Genomic DNA, 13,842 nt, shown 5'->3' with positions numbered 1-13,842 from the left:
TTTTTTTTCTATTTTGCATTTTCTTTTATTATTTCTCTTCTCTGTTTTAATTTATTTTAAAATATTCAGACACTTTCTAAAAATATGTTTTCTTTAATATAATTACCCTTGTAATATTCGGCACCCACCGAACAATTTTGTTTCAACTTTTGAAAACGTTTGTTGTTTGACATATTTAGAACTTAAATTTCAAAACGGTTTCGAATCATTAAGAGGTTAGCAACGGTAACCGAGGTGACGTGGCATGATTAGCGTGGGGTTACTGTAGAATGATTAACCGGGCGTCACACTCATGTTCCTGAAAACTAACAAGAGTGGTCTTACTGAAAACTGACAATCTCAAGTCCAAATTTGATTGGGTGCTCTACCAGCCGGTGTTCCTCTTTCTGGACTAGTACAGACACTACAAACCTGCTATTTCTTCAGTACTACTGACGTAATAGCAGCTCTCCCTTAAAAAAATGTTCAGAGCAGAAGCATTCCTGGAGCGAAAACTTGAATAGCTTTTCGTGTCTGGATCAGTAAGCATAATCATGGGCTTATATTCGTGTGTAGCTTGATCAGTTATCAAATTGTGTACATTCTCCCATGTGAAGCATGTACCATTTGCTAGTACTACGTAGTTGCTAGCGATGGCTAGCCTGTGTCTGGTCTTTTTGACTAGATCACATCAATATGCTCCGGTCCAATGCGCCCAGCTATAGCCTCATTTTTAAATACGTTATTTTTATTTTCCAGCATTTGTTTTTTAGCTACTGCGGCATTTCTTGAAATGATTTTTATTCTAAGCATTTTTGTCATACTCAATAAGCTAGTTCCTGAATCAAATTTGTTAATGAAATGTTTTTGTAGCATGCTATAGTTAATTAGTTGGCAAGTCTGATGTCCATTCGCCTGATTCCGTCGCTTGATTCCAGACGCCTCCTCTGTTTTTTGCAGGTCTGGCAGCACCGCCGCGTCGACGAAGAAGGTGGTGACCGCGGCGGCGAGCGGCGCGAGTTGGTGGCTGCGGGACTAGACGTCACGACTCATATATGTGCTTTCGACTAATCCATCTTTTGGTCTAGCTGGCATTACTTTCGGTTAATTAGCTTTCGTCTCATATATGTGCTCTCTATGATACTGATGGTTCCCTAGCTAATAATATGATGATTTAATCCCCTAAGTATTGATGCATCCCATATCACCATGGCTGTTGTTTGCTGTCAAGATTTGCTTAGCCTGAATACATGGTTATGTTTTTGTGTACTACTATCCTGTTGTCTCTGTTGGATGGACAGCATCCCAGTACAAGTACTTGCTAGGTTTTACCTGTTCATGCAAATCTTGTTGTGTGTTGCAAGTCGTTTTAGTACTACCTAATTAAGTCATCTACTGTCATGTGCCTGCGCAATGTTTCCTCCTTATATCACCTTTAATCCAAGGCAAAATCTTGACCAACGAGTACCTATTGCACTAATGGGTGATTAGTACGCTGACAGAGATATTTGGAAATAGGACTTCTAAAGCGCATACTATTCAGGGCAGAACGGTAATTTCCTTAATTAAGTAGGTGACTGTAATTTGTATAATAACCACACAGGCTACTTTAATTAATGTTTCCACTTTTCTTTGATGAAATGGTTTAGTTTTGATTATTAACTCATTGGATTTTAAATATGGTAGTAAGGAGTTGCAACAGCGCTATGTGGCGTTTGCACAAATTCCTTGATTTTCTAGCATAGCAGGTGCTGGGACTTGTCAAACAAGAGCTTAGTTTCCATAGAAGTATACTCAGTTATATGAGATACTTGGTTGGCATAGTAAACCAAACCATGTTACTGATAATTTTTTTGTTCTTTCTCAGGACTGCTCCCGTGTGGTGGCCTCCTTGAGACTTGGCACTTAGCAGCATAATCTAATTAATTATACTGATTTTTTTGTTCTTCTAGAATCTTGGCACTTTGCTTGTCTATGGATCATCTTCCACTTGAGAGCTGGTAGGAGGTCATTATTCCGTTGCTGCCTCATCACTTACCTCCAGTTCTGAATTTGTGTGATAAATGCTTTTGAATTCCAATGACAAGTGCTATTGAAAATTTTCTGTTCTTGTTCCTTTAATACGCATGTTTTCATGAATAATCGCTTCAGTTATTTGTTCTTCTGAAAACTTCAGTATGCAAGTACCTATTCCTGGTACAGCAAGTATCAGTTCTTGAGCATTTGCACAGTTTTCATTATTTGTTTTTCTGAAAATTTGCTCTAGTGTGAATCATAGTAGTATGCACTAGCAGCAATCTGTCAATGTTTGATTCAAGCTTACTCTCGTTATAATGTATTGTGTAGTTGTTGTTTCAAACTGTTTTGCTACAAGTACCATAATTTGCATTGAAGATATTGTATTCTGTTGTTGTATCATTGTTTAATAAAACCATAGCATGATGCTCACATGAGATATCCACATGTTTCTGTGCTGTTTCTTTCCAGCATGATGCTCTCGTTATAATGTATTCTGTTGCTGTTTTGCTACAAGCTGTGTGTTGATTTGATAACATGAGTTTCCTTGTCCTGGTCCTATACTGCATTTTGACTCCTATGTTTCTGTGCGCGTGTGTTTAATTGATGTTGTTTCAACTTTGAACTGCTTCTGCATATGGCCTATACTGGAATTGAGATTTAAATTTGTGGTTGTTCCTCTTTTACAGATGCTCAAGTGTGAAGTGTGAAGCAAGTGTGAAGCCGTGAAGTGTGAAGCCATCAAGTTCTACTTAGTGAAGAGTAGCATATTGTTAGCATATATGTGTTGTAAAGATTGTAATAGATTTATTTAGTGGTATATTTGATGAAATTTATGTGTTCTTTTTTATTATGTATGTGATCTGAAAACTTGTGAAATGGAAACTTGACCAATGGGTCCACTTATGAAAATAATCTGTCAAATTTGTACATTTCTGATATGTGGGACCAATTTGAGAGATGATCATGACAAGTGGGACCCATCTGACTAGTGGGACCAACTTGAATATATAATGGCTGAAAATAGAAAAGCAATAAATAATAAAAGGCCACGGGCCAACAATAAAAAAGGCTACAACATTGGGCTTGGCCCATGAAGCCGACCAGAATTAACAAGGAAAAAAACTCCTAAAAGGCTGAATTAATGGGCTCGGCCCATGTAGAAAACCGAATTGGACCGGGCTGAATCTTGTGCCACATCAGCTTGCCACGCTGGATGCCTACGTGGCCTGGGGAGGTTGCTAGTGACCGAAACGCCACAGTAGACATATTTTGGTCATAAACGTCTACGACCTTCTCACAGAGAAGGTCGCTATAGTCAGTTTACGACCGCCAGCTTTTGACCTTCTGTTTTTGGTCACAAAAAGGTCGTAAATGGAAATTTGTGACCTTTCAGTGACCAATAGTCAAGGTCACAAGTTGACATATTTCTTGTAGTGGGCTGCCCTCCCACCTCCCACATATATATAGGGGCAAGGGAGAGGGGGGCAGGCCCCCTCAGATCCAATCTGAGGAGGGGGCGGCGGCCAGGGGGGTTGCCTTGCCCCCCAAGGCAAGGGGGGCGCCCCCCCTTTAGGGTTCCCCCAAAACCCTAGGCGCATGGGCCATAGGAGGGAGGCGCCCAGCCCACTAAGAGGCTGGTCCCTCTCCACACACAGCCCATAGGGCCCTCCGGGGCAGGTGGACCCCCCCGGTGGACCCCCGGAACCCCTTCGGTGGTCCCGGTACAATACCGACAACCCCCCGAATTATTCCGGTGACCGTATGATGACTCCCCATATATAAATCTTTACCTCCGGACCATTCCGGAACTCCTCGTGACGTCCGGGATCTCATCCGGGACTCCGAACAACATTCGGTAACCACGTACATCTATTCCCTATAACTCTAGCGTCACCGAACCTTAAGTGTGTAGACCCTACGGGTTCGGGAACCATTTAGACATGACCGAGACACCTCTCCGGCCAATAACCAACAGCGGGATCTGGATACCCATGTTGGCTCCCACATGTTCCATGATGATCTCATCGGATGAACCACGATGTCGAGGATTCAATCAATCTCGTATTCAATTCCCTTTGTCTAGCGGTTTTGCACTTGCCCGAGATTCGATCGTCGGTATCTCGATACCTTGTTCAATATCGTTACCGGCAAGTCTCTTTACTCGTTCCGTAACACATCATCCCGTGATCAACTCGTTGGTCACATTGCGCATATGATGATGTCCTACCGAGTGGGCCCAGAGATACCTCTCCGTCACACGGAGTGACAAATCCCAGTCTCGATTCGTGCCAACCCAACAGACACTTTCGGACATACCCGTAGTGTACCTTTATAGCCACCCAGTTACGTTGTGATGTTTGGTACACCCAAAGCATTCCTACGGTTTCCGGGAGTTGCACAATCTCATGGTCTAAGGAAATGATACTTGACATATAAAAGCTTTAGCATATGAACTACACGATCTTTGTGCTAGGCTTAGGATTGGGTCTTGTCCATCACATCATTCTCCTAATGATGTGATCCCGTTATCAACGACATCCAATGTCCATGGTCAGGAAACCATAACCATCTATTGATCAACGAGCTAGTGAACTAGAGGCTTACTAGGGACATGGTGTTGTCTATGTATCCACACATGTATCTGAGTTTCCTATCAATACAATTATAGCATGGTAAACGATTATTATGAACAAGAAATATAATAATAACTAATTTGTTATTGCCTCTAGGGCATATTTCCAACAGTCTTCCACTTGCATTAGAATCAATAATCTAGTTCACGTCGCCATGTGATTAACACTCACAGGTCACATCGCCATGTGACCAACATCCAAAGAGTTTACTAGATTCAATAATCTAGTTCACATCACTATGTGATTAACATTCAATGAGTTCTGGGTTTGATCATGTTGCTTGTGAGAGAGGTTTTAGTCAACGGGTCTGCAACATTCAGATCCGTATGTACTTCACAAATCTCTACGCTATATTTGGAGCCATTTCAAATAACTGTTCTACTTGGAGCTATTCTAAATTGTTGCTCCATTATACGTATCCGGTATCTCTACTCAGAGCTATCCGGATAGGTGTTAAGCTTGCATCGACGTAACTCTTTACGTCGAACTCTTTATCACCTCCATAACCGAGAAACATATCCTTATTCCTCTAAGGATAATTTTGACCGCTATCTAGTGATCTACCTTTGTACCCTCTTGCCAGACATGTGGCAAGGCACACATCAGGTGCGGTACTCAGCATGGCATACCGTATAGAGCCTATGACAAAAGCATAGGGGATGACCTTCGTCCTTCCTCTTTCTTCTGTCGTGGTCGAGCTTTAAGTCTTAACTTCATACCTTACAACTCAGGCAAGAACTCCTTCTTTGGCTGATCCACCTTGAACACCTTCAAGATCATGTCAAGGTATGTTCTCATTTGAAAGTACCATTAAGCGTTTTTTATCTATCCTTATAGATCTTGATGCTCAATGTTTAAGTAGCTTAATCCAGGTTTTCCATTGAAAAACACCTTTCAAATAACCCTATATGCTTTCCAGAAATTCTACATCATTTCGGATCAACAATATGTCATCCACATATACTTATCAGAAATGTCGTAGTGCTCCCACTCACTTTATTGTAAATACAAGTTTCTAACAAACTTTGTATAAACCCATAAACTTTGATTACTCCATCAAAGTGTATATTCCGACTCCGAGATGCTTGCTCTAGTCCATGGAAGGATCGCTGGAGCTAGCATACCTTTTAGCATCCTTAGGATAGACAAAACCTTTCTCATTTTATCACATACAACCTTTCCTTGCGAAAACTGGTAAGGAAACTTGTTTTGACATCCATCTGCCAGATTTCATAAATGCAGCTTATGCTAACATGATTCCGACGGACTTAAGCATCGCTACGGGTGAGAAAATCTCATCGTAGTCAACTACTTGAACTTGTGAAAAATTCTTCGCCACAAGTCGAGCTTCATAGACGGTGACATTACCGTCCATGTCCGTCTTCTTCTTAAAATCCACATGTACCTAACAGCCTTACGACCATCAAGTAGTTCTTCCAAAGTCTACACTTTGTTTTCATACATGGATCGAGCCAATTTTCGGAATCCGGGCCCACCATCGCTTCTCCATAGCTCATAGGTTCATCGTTGTCCAACAACGTGACCTTTAAGACAGGGTTACCACTTAGAAGTTGTACACACCCTTGTCAACCTATGAGGTTCGATAGTAACTCGATCTGAAGCTCCATGATCATCATCATTAGCTTTCTCTTCAACTGAGGCAGGTGCCATAGAAACATTTTTCCTGTGCTACGCTACTCTCTGGTTGAAGTAAAGGTTCAACAACCTCATCAAGTTCTATCTTCCTCCCACTCAATTCTTTCGAGAGAAACTCTTTCTCGAGAAAGGACCTGTTTCTAGAAACAATCCCTATTGCTTTCGGATCTGAGACAGGAGGTATACCCAACTGTTTTGGGTGTCCTATGAAGATGCATTTATCTGCTTTGGGTTCGAGCTTATCAGCGTGAAACTTTTTCACATAAGCGTCACAGCCCCAAACCTTTTAAGAAACGACAGCTTAGGTTTCTCTGAACCATAGTTCATACGGTGTCGACTCAAACGGAATTGCGTGGTGCCCTATTTAAAGTGAATGTGGTTGTCTCTAATGCCTAAACCCATAAACTATAGTGGTAATTCGATAAGAGACATCATGGTATGCACCATGTCCAATAGGGTGCAATTATGATGTTCGGACACACCATCACACTATGGTGTTCCAGGCTATATCAGTTGTGAAACCATTTCCACAATGTCTTTATTCTGTGCCAAACTCGTAATTCAGATATTCATCTCTATGATCATATCATAGATATTTTATCCTCTTGTCACGACGATCTTTCAACTTCACCCTGAAATTACTTGAACCTTTCAATAATTCAGACTCGTGATTCATCAAGTAAATATACAGCATCTACTCAAATCATCTGTGAAGTAAGAACATAACGATATCCACTACATGCCTCAGCACTCATTGGACTGTACACATCAAGATGTATTACTTCCAACAAGTTGCTTTCTTGTTCCATCTTACTGAAAAACAAGGCCTTTCAGCCATCTTGCCCATGCGGTATGATTTGCATGTCTCAAGTGATTCAAAATCAAGTGAGTCCAAAAGATCCATCAACATGGAGCTTCTTCATGCGTTTTATACCAATATGGCTCAAATTGCAGTGCCACAAGTATGTGGTGCTATCATTACTATCTTATATCTTTTGGCATGAACATGTGTATCACTATGATCGGGATTCAATAAACCATTCATTTTAGGTGTAAGACCATTGAAGGTATTATTCAAATAAACAAAGTAACCATTATTCTCCTTAAATGAATAACCGTATTGCGATAAACATAATCAAATCATGTCTACGCTCAACGCAAACACCAAACAACAATTATTTAGGTTTACCACCAATCCCGATGGTAGACAGAACGTGCGATGTTTGATCACATCAACTTTGGAAACTCTTCCAACACATATCGTCGTCTCACCTTTGGCTAGTCTCCATTTATTCTGTAGCCTTTTATTTCGAGTTACTAACACTTAGCAACCGAACCGGTATCTAATACCCTGCTACTACTAGGAGTACTAGTAAAGTACACATTTAATATAATGTATGTCCAATACATACTTCTGTCAACCTTGCCAGCCTTCTCATCTACCAAGTATCTAGGGTGGTTCTGCTTCAGTGACCGTTCCCCTTATTACAGAAGCACTTAGTCTCGGGCTTGGGTTCAACTTTGGGTTCTTCACTAGAGCAGCAACTGATTTGCTGTTTCATGAAGTATCCCTTTCTTGCCCTTGCCTTTCTTGAAACTAGTGGTTTTACTAACCATCAACAATTGATGCTCCCTTTTGATTTCTACTTTCGCGGTGTCGCGAATAGCTCAAGGATCATATCTATCCCTGATATGTTATAGTTCATCACGAAGCTCTAGTAGCTTGGTGGCAGTGACTTTGGAGAACCATCACTATCTCATCTGGAAGATCAACTCCCACTCGATTCAAGCAATTGTTGTACTCATACAATCTGAGCACATGCTCAACGATTGAGCTTTTCTCCTTAGTTTGCAGGCTTAAGAAACTTGTCAAAGGTCTCATACCTCTTGACGTGGGCACTAGCCTGAAATCCCAATTTCAGTCCATGGAACATCTCATATGTTCTGTGATGTTTCAAAAACGTCTTTGGTGCCTCAATTCTAAACCATTTAGCATTACGCACTGAACTATCATGTAGTCATCCAAATGTGTATGTCAGATGTTCGCAACATCTACAACTGACGCTTGAGGTTCAGCTCACTGAGCGGTGCATTAAGGACATAATCCTTCTGCGCAGCAATGAGGACAATCCTCAATATACAGACCCAGTCCGCATAATTGCTACTATCAACTTTCAACTAATTTTTTCTCTAGGAATATATCTAAAACAGTAGAACTAAAGTGTAAGCTACAACATAATTTGCAAAGTCCTTTTGACTATGTTCATGATAATTGAGTTCATCTGATTATTTCATGAACTCCCACTCAGATAGACATCCCTCTAGTCATCTAAGTGATACATGATCCAAATCGACTAGGCCGTGTCCGATCATCACGTGAGACAGACTAGTCATCATCCGTGAACATCTCATGTTGATCGCATCTTCTATACGACTCATGTTCGACCTTTCGGTCCTCCGTGTTCTGAGGCCATGTCTGTACATGCTAGGCTCGTCAAGTCAACCTAAGTGTTTCGCATGTGTTCCGAGGCCATGTCTGTACATGCTAGGCTCGTCAACACCCGTTGTATTCGAACGTTAGAATCTATCACACCCGATCATCACGTGGTGCTTCGAAACAACGAACCTTCGCAACGGTGCACAGTTAGGGAGAACACTTTTCTTGAAATTTTAGTGAGGGATCATCTTATTTAAGCTACCGTCGTTCTAAGCAAATAAGATGTAAAATATGATAAACATCACATGCAATCAAATAGTGACATGATATGGCCAATATCATTTTGCTCCTTTTGATCTCCATCTTCGGGGCTCCATGATCATCATCGTCACCGGCATGACACCATGATCTCCATCATCGTGTCTTCATGAAGTTGTCTCGCCAACTATTACTTCTACTACTACAGCTAACGGTTAGCAATAAAGTAAAGTAATTACATGACGTTTATGTTGACACGTAGGTCATAAATAAATTAAGACAACTCCTATGGCTCCTGCCGGTTGTCATACTCATCGACATGCAAGTCGTGATTCCTATTACAAGAACATGATCAATCTCATACATCACATATATCATTCATCACATCCTTTTTGCCATATCACATCACACGACATATGCTGCAAAAACAAGTTAGACGTCCTCTAATTGTTATTGCAAATTTTTACGTGGCTGCTATAGGTTTCTTAGCAAGAACGTTTCTTACCTATGCGAAAACCACAACGTGATATGCCAATTTCTATTTACCCTTCATAAGGACCCTTTTTCATCGAATCCGATCTGACTAAAGTGGGAGAGACAGACACCCGCTAGCCACCTTATGCAACTACTGCATGTCAGTCGGTGGAACCTGTCTCACGTAAGAGTACGTGTAAGGTCGGTCCGGGTCGCTTCATCCCATGATGTCGCCGAATCAAGATAAGACTAGTAACGGCAAGTAAATTGACAAAATTGACGCCCACAACTACTTTGTGTTCTACTCGTGCATAGAAACTACGCATAGACCTAGCTCACGATGCCACTGTTGGGGATCGTAACAGAAATTCAAAATTTTCTACGCATCACCAAGATCAATCTATGGAGTAATCTAGCAACAAAGGGAAGGAGAGTGCATCTACATACCCTTGTAGATCGCTAAGCGGAAGCGTTCAAGTGAACGGAGTTGATGGAGTCATACTCGTCATGATCCAAATCACCGATGATCCTAGTGCCGAACGGACGACACCTCCGCGTTCAACACACATGCAGCCCGGTGATGTCTCCCACGCCTTGATCTAGCAAGGGGAGAAGGAGAGGTTGGGGAAGACTCCGTCCAGTAGCAGCACGACGGCGTGGTGGTGAAGGAGGAGCGTGGCAATCCTGCAGGGCTTCGCCAAGCACCGCGGGAGAGGAGGAGGACTTGGGAGAGGGGGAGGGCTGCGCCAGAACTTAGGTGCGGCTGCCCTCCCACCTCCCACATATATATAGGGGCAAGGGAGAGGGGGGCCGGCCCCCTCAGATCCAATCTAAGGAGGGGGCGACGGCCAGGGGGGTTGCCTTGCCCCCCAAGGCAAGGGGGGCGCCCCCCTTTAGGGTTCCCCCAAAACCCTAGGCGCATGGGCCATAGGGGGGAGGCGCCCAGCCCACTAAGGGGCTGGTCCCTCTGCACACACAGCCCATAGGGCCCTCCGGGGCAGGTGGACCCCCCGGTGGACCCCCGGAACCCCTTCGGTGGTCCCGGTACAATACCGACAACCCCCCGAATTATTCCGGTGACCGTATGATGACTTCTCATATATAAATCTTTACCTCCGGACCATTCCGGGACTCCTCCGGGACTCATCCGGGACTCCGAACAACATTCGGTAACCACGTACATCTATTCCCTATAACCCTAGCGTCACCGAACCTTAAGTGTGTAGACCCTACGGGTTCGGGAACCATGTAGACATGACCGAGACACCTCTCCGGCCAATAACCAACAGCGGGATCTGGATACCCATGTTGGCTCCCACATGTTCCACGATGATCTCATCGGATGAACCACGATGTCGAGGATTCAATCAATCCCGTATTCAATTCCCTTTCTCTAGCGGTATTGCACTTGCCCGAGATTCGATCGTCAGTATCTCGATACCTTGTTCAATCTCGTTATCGGCAAGTCTCTTTACTCGTTCCGTAACACATCATCCCGTGATCAACTCGTTGGTCACATTGCGCATATGATGATGTCCTACCGAGTGGGCCCAGAGATACCTCTCCGTCACACGGAGTGACAAATCCCAGTCTCGATTCGTGCCAACCCAACAGACAATTTCGGAGATACCCGTAGTGTACCTTTATAGCCACCCAGTTACGTTATGATGTTTGGTACACCCAAAGCATTCCTACGGTATCCGGGAGTTGCACAATCTCATGGTCTAAGGAAATGATACTTGACATTAGAAAAGCTTTAGCATACGAACTACACGATCTTTGTGCTAGGCTTAGGATTGGGTCTTGTCCATCACATCATTCTCCTAATGATGTGATCCTGTTATCAACGACATCCAATGTCCATGGTCAGGAAACCGTAACCATCTATTGATCAACGAGCTAGTCAACTAGAGGCTTACTAGGGACATGGTGTTGTCTATGTATCCACATATGTATCTGAGTTTCCTATCAATACAATTATAGCATGGATAATAAACAATTATCATGAACAAGGAAATATAATAATAACTAATTTGTTATTGCCTCTAGGGCATATTTCCAACAGAATAGTCACACTCAATTCAACTAAAGTTGGAGAAACAGACACCCACTAGCCACATGTGTGCGAAGCACGTCGGTAGAACCAGTCTCGCGTAAGCGTACGCGTAATGTCGGTCTGAGCCGCTTCATCCAACAATACCGCCGAATCAAAGTATGACATTCTGGTAAGCAGTATGACTATTATCACCCACAACTCTTTGTGTTCTACTCGTGCATATAACATCTACGCATAGACCTGGCTCGGATGCCACTGTTGGGGAACACAGTAATTTCAAAAAAAAAATCCTACGCACACGCAAGATCCATCTAGGTGATGCATAGCAACGAGAGGGGAGAGTGTTGTCCACGTACCCTCATAGACCGTAAGCAGAAGCGTTATGACAACGATGTTGATGTAGTCGTACGTCTTCACGATCCGACCGATCCTAGCACCGAAGATACGTCACCTCCGCGATCTGCACACGTTCAGCTCGGTGACGTCCCATGAACTCTAGATCCAGCTGAGGTCGAGGGAGAGTTGCGTCAGCACGACAACGTGGTGACGGTGATGATGAAGCTACCAGCGCAGGGCTTCGCCTAAGCATTGCAACGATATGACCGAGGTGGAAATCTGTGGAGGGGGGCACCGCACATGGCTAAACAATCAACTTGTGTGTCTATGGGGTGCCCCCCTCCCCCGTATATAAAGGAGTGGAGGAGGGGAGGGTCGGCCCTCCCTATGACGCGCCCCAAGGGGGATTCCTACTCCTAGTAGGAGTAGGTTTCCCCCCTTCCCTAGTTGGAGTAGGAGAAGGAAGGGGAAGAGGGAGAGAAGGAAAGAGGGGGGGCGCCGCCCCCTCCCTAGTCCAATTTGGACTAGCCCATGGGGCGGCGAGCAGCCACCCCATGAGGCCCTTCTCTCCTTTCCCGTATGGCCCATTAAGGCCCATCACTTCCCCGGCGAATTCATGTAACTCTCCGGTACTCCGAAAAATACCCAAATCACTCGAAACCTTTCCGATGTCCGAATATAGCCTTCCAATATATCGATCTTTACGTCTGGACCATTTCAAGACTCCTCGTCATGTCCGTGATCTCATCCGGGACTTCGAACAACCTTCGCTACATCAAATCACATAACTCATAATACAAAATCGTCATCGAACGTTAAGCGTGCGGACCCTACGGGTTCGAGAACTATGTAGACATGACTGAGACACATCTCCGGTCAATAACCAATAGCGGAACCTGGATGCTCATATTGGCTCCTACATATTCTACGAAGATCTTTATCGGTCAAACCGCATAACAACATACGTTGTTCCCTTTGTCATTGGTATGTTACTTGCCAGAGATTCGATCGTTGGTATCATCATACCTAGTTCAATCTCGTTACCGGCAAGTCTCTTTACTCATTTCGTAATGCATCATCCCGCAACTAACTCATTAGTCACATTGCTTGCAAGGCTCATAGTGATGTATATTACCGAGAGGGCCCAGAGATACCTCTCCGATAGATGGAGTGACAAATCCTAATCTCGATCTATGCCAACTCAACAAACACCATCGGAGACACCTGTAGAGCATCTTTATAATCACCCAGTTACGTTGTGACGTTTGATAGCACTCAAGGTGTTCCTCGGTATTCGGGAGTTGCATAATCTCATAGTTAGAGGAACATGTATAAGTCATGAAAAAAGTAGTAGCAATAAAACTGAACGATCATTATGCCAAGCTAACGGATGGGTCTTGTCCATCACATCATTCTCTAATGATGTGATCCCGTTCATCAAATGACAACACATGTCCATGGCTAGGAAACTTAACCATCTTTGATTAACGAGCTAGTCAAGTAGAGGCATACTAGGGACACTCTGTTTGTCTATGTATTCACACATGTACTAAGTTTCTGGTTAATACAATTCTAGCATGAATAATAAACATTTATCATGATATAAGGAAATATAAATAACAACTTTATTATTGCCTCTAGGGAATATTTCCTTCACGAGGATGATGGGCACACGATCCTTGATGTGGAGCTCGTTGAGGCAATCCGAGGTGAATATGGCACCAGCGAAGGAGCCGTCGTCGGAGGGGTCAGCCTCGTAGTGGGACATGGTGGGAGGGGAGCGCGACGCGGTTAGGGTTTGGGAGGTGGTGGAGGGAGAAGACAACAGCGGCGTAAGGCGGCGGCTGTGTTGGAGGGGGAGGAAATTGGGGCGGCTGCGAGGAGGTGGCAGCGGCGATTAGGGTTTGGGAAGATGCGGGGGCGGCTGCGGGAGGGTAGCGGCGGCGGCCGTGTAAGGTTGGTGAGTTGCGGTGGCGGCGGCAGCTGGAGAGAGG

Source organism: Triticum dicoccoides, chromosome 1A, assembly GCF_002162155.2.
Source record: "Triticum dicoccoides isolate Atlit2015 ecotype Zavitan chromosome 1A, WEW_v2.0, whole genome shotgun sequence".
NCBI lineage: Eukaryota > Viridiplantae > Streptophyta > Magnoliopsida > Poales > Poaceae > Triticum > Triticum dicoccoides.
This window is presented reverse-complemented; position numbering follows the sequence as displayed.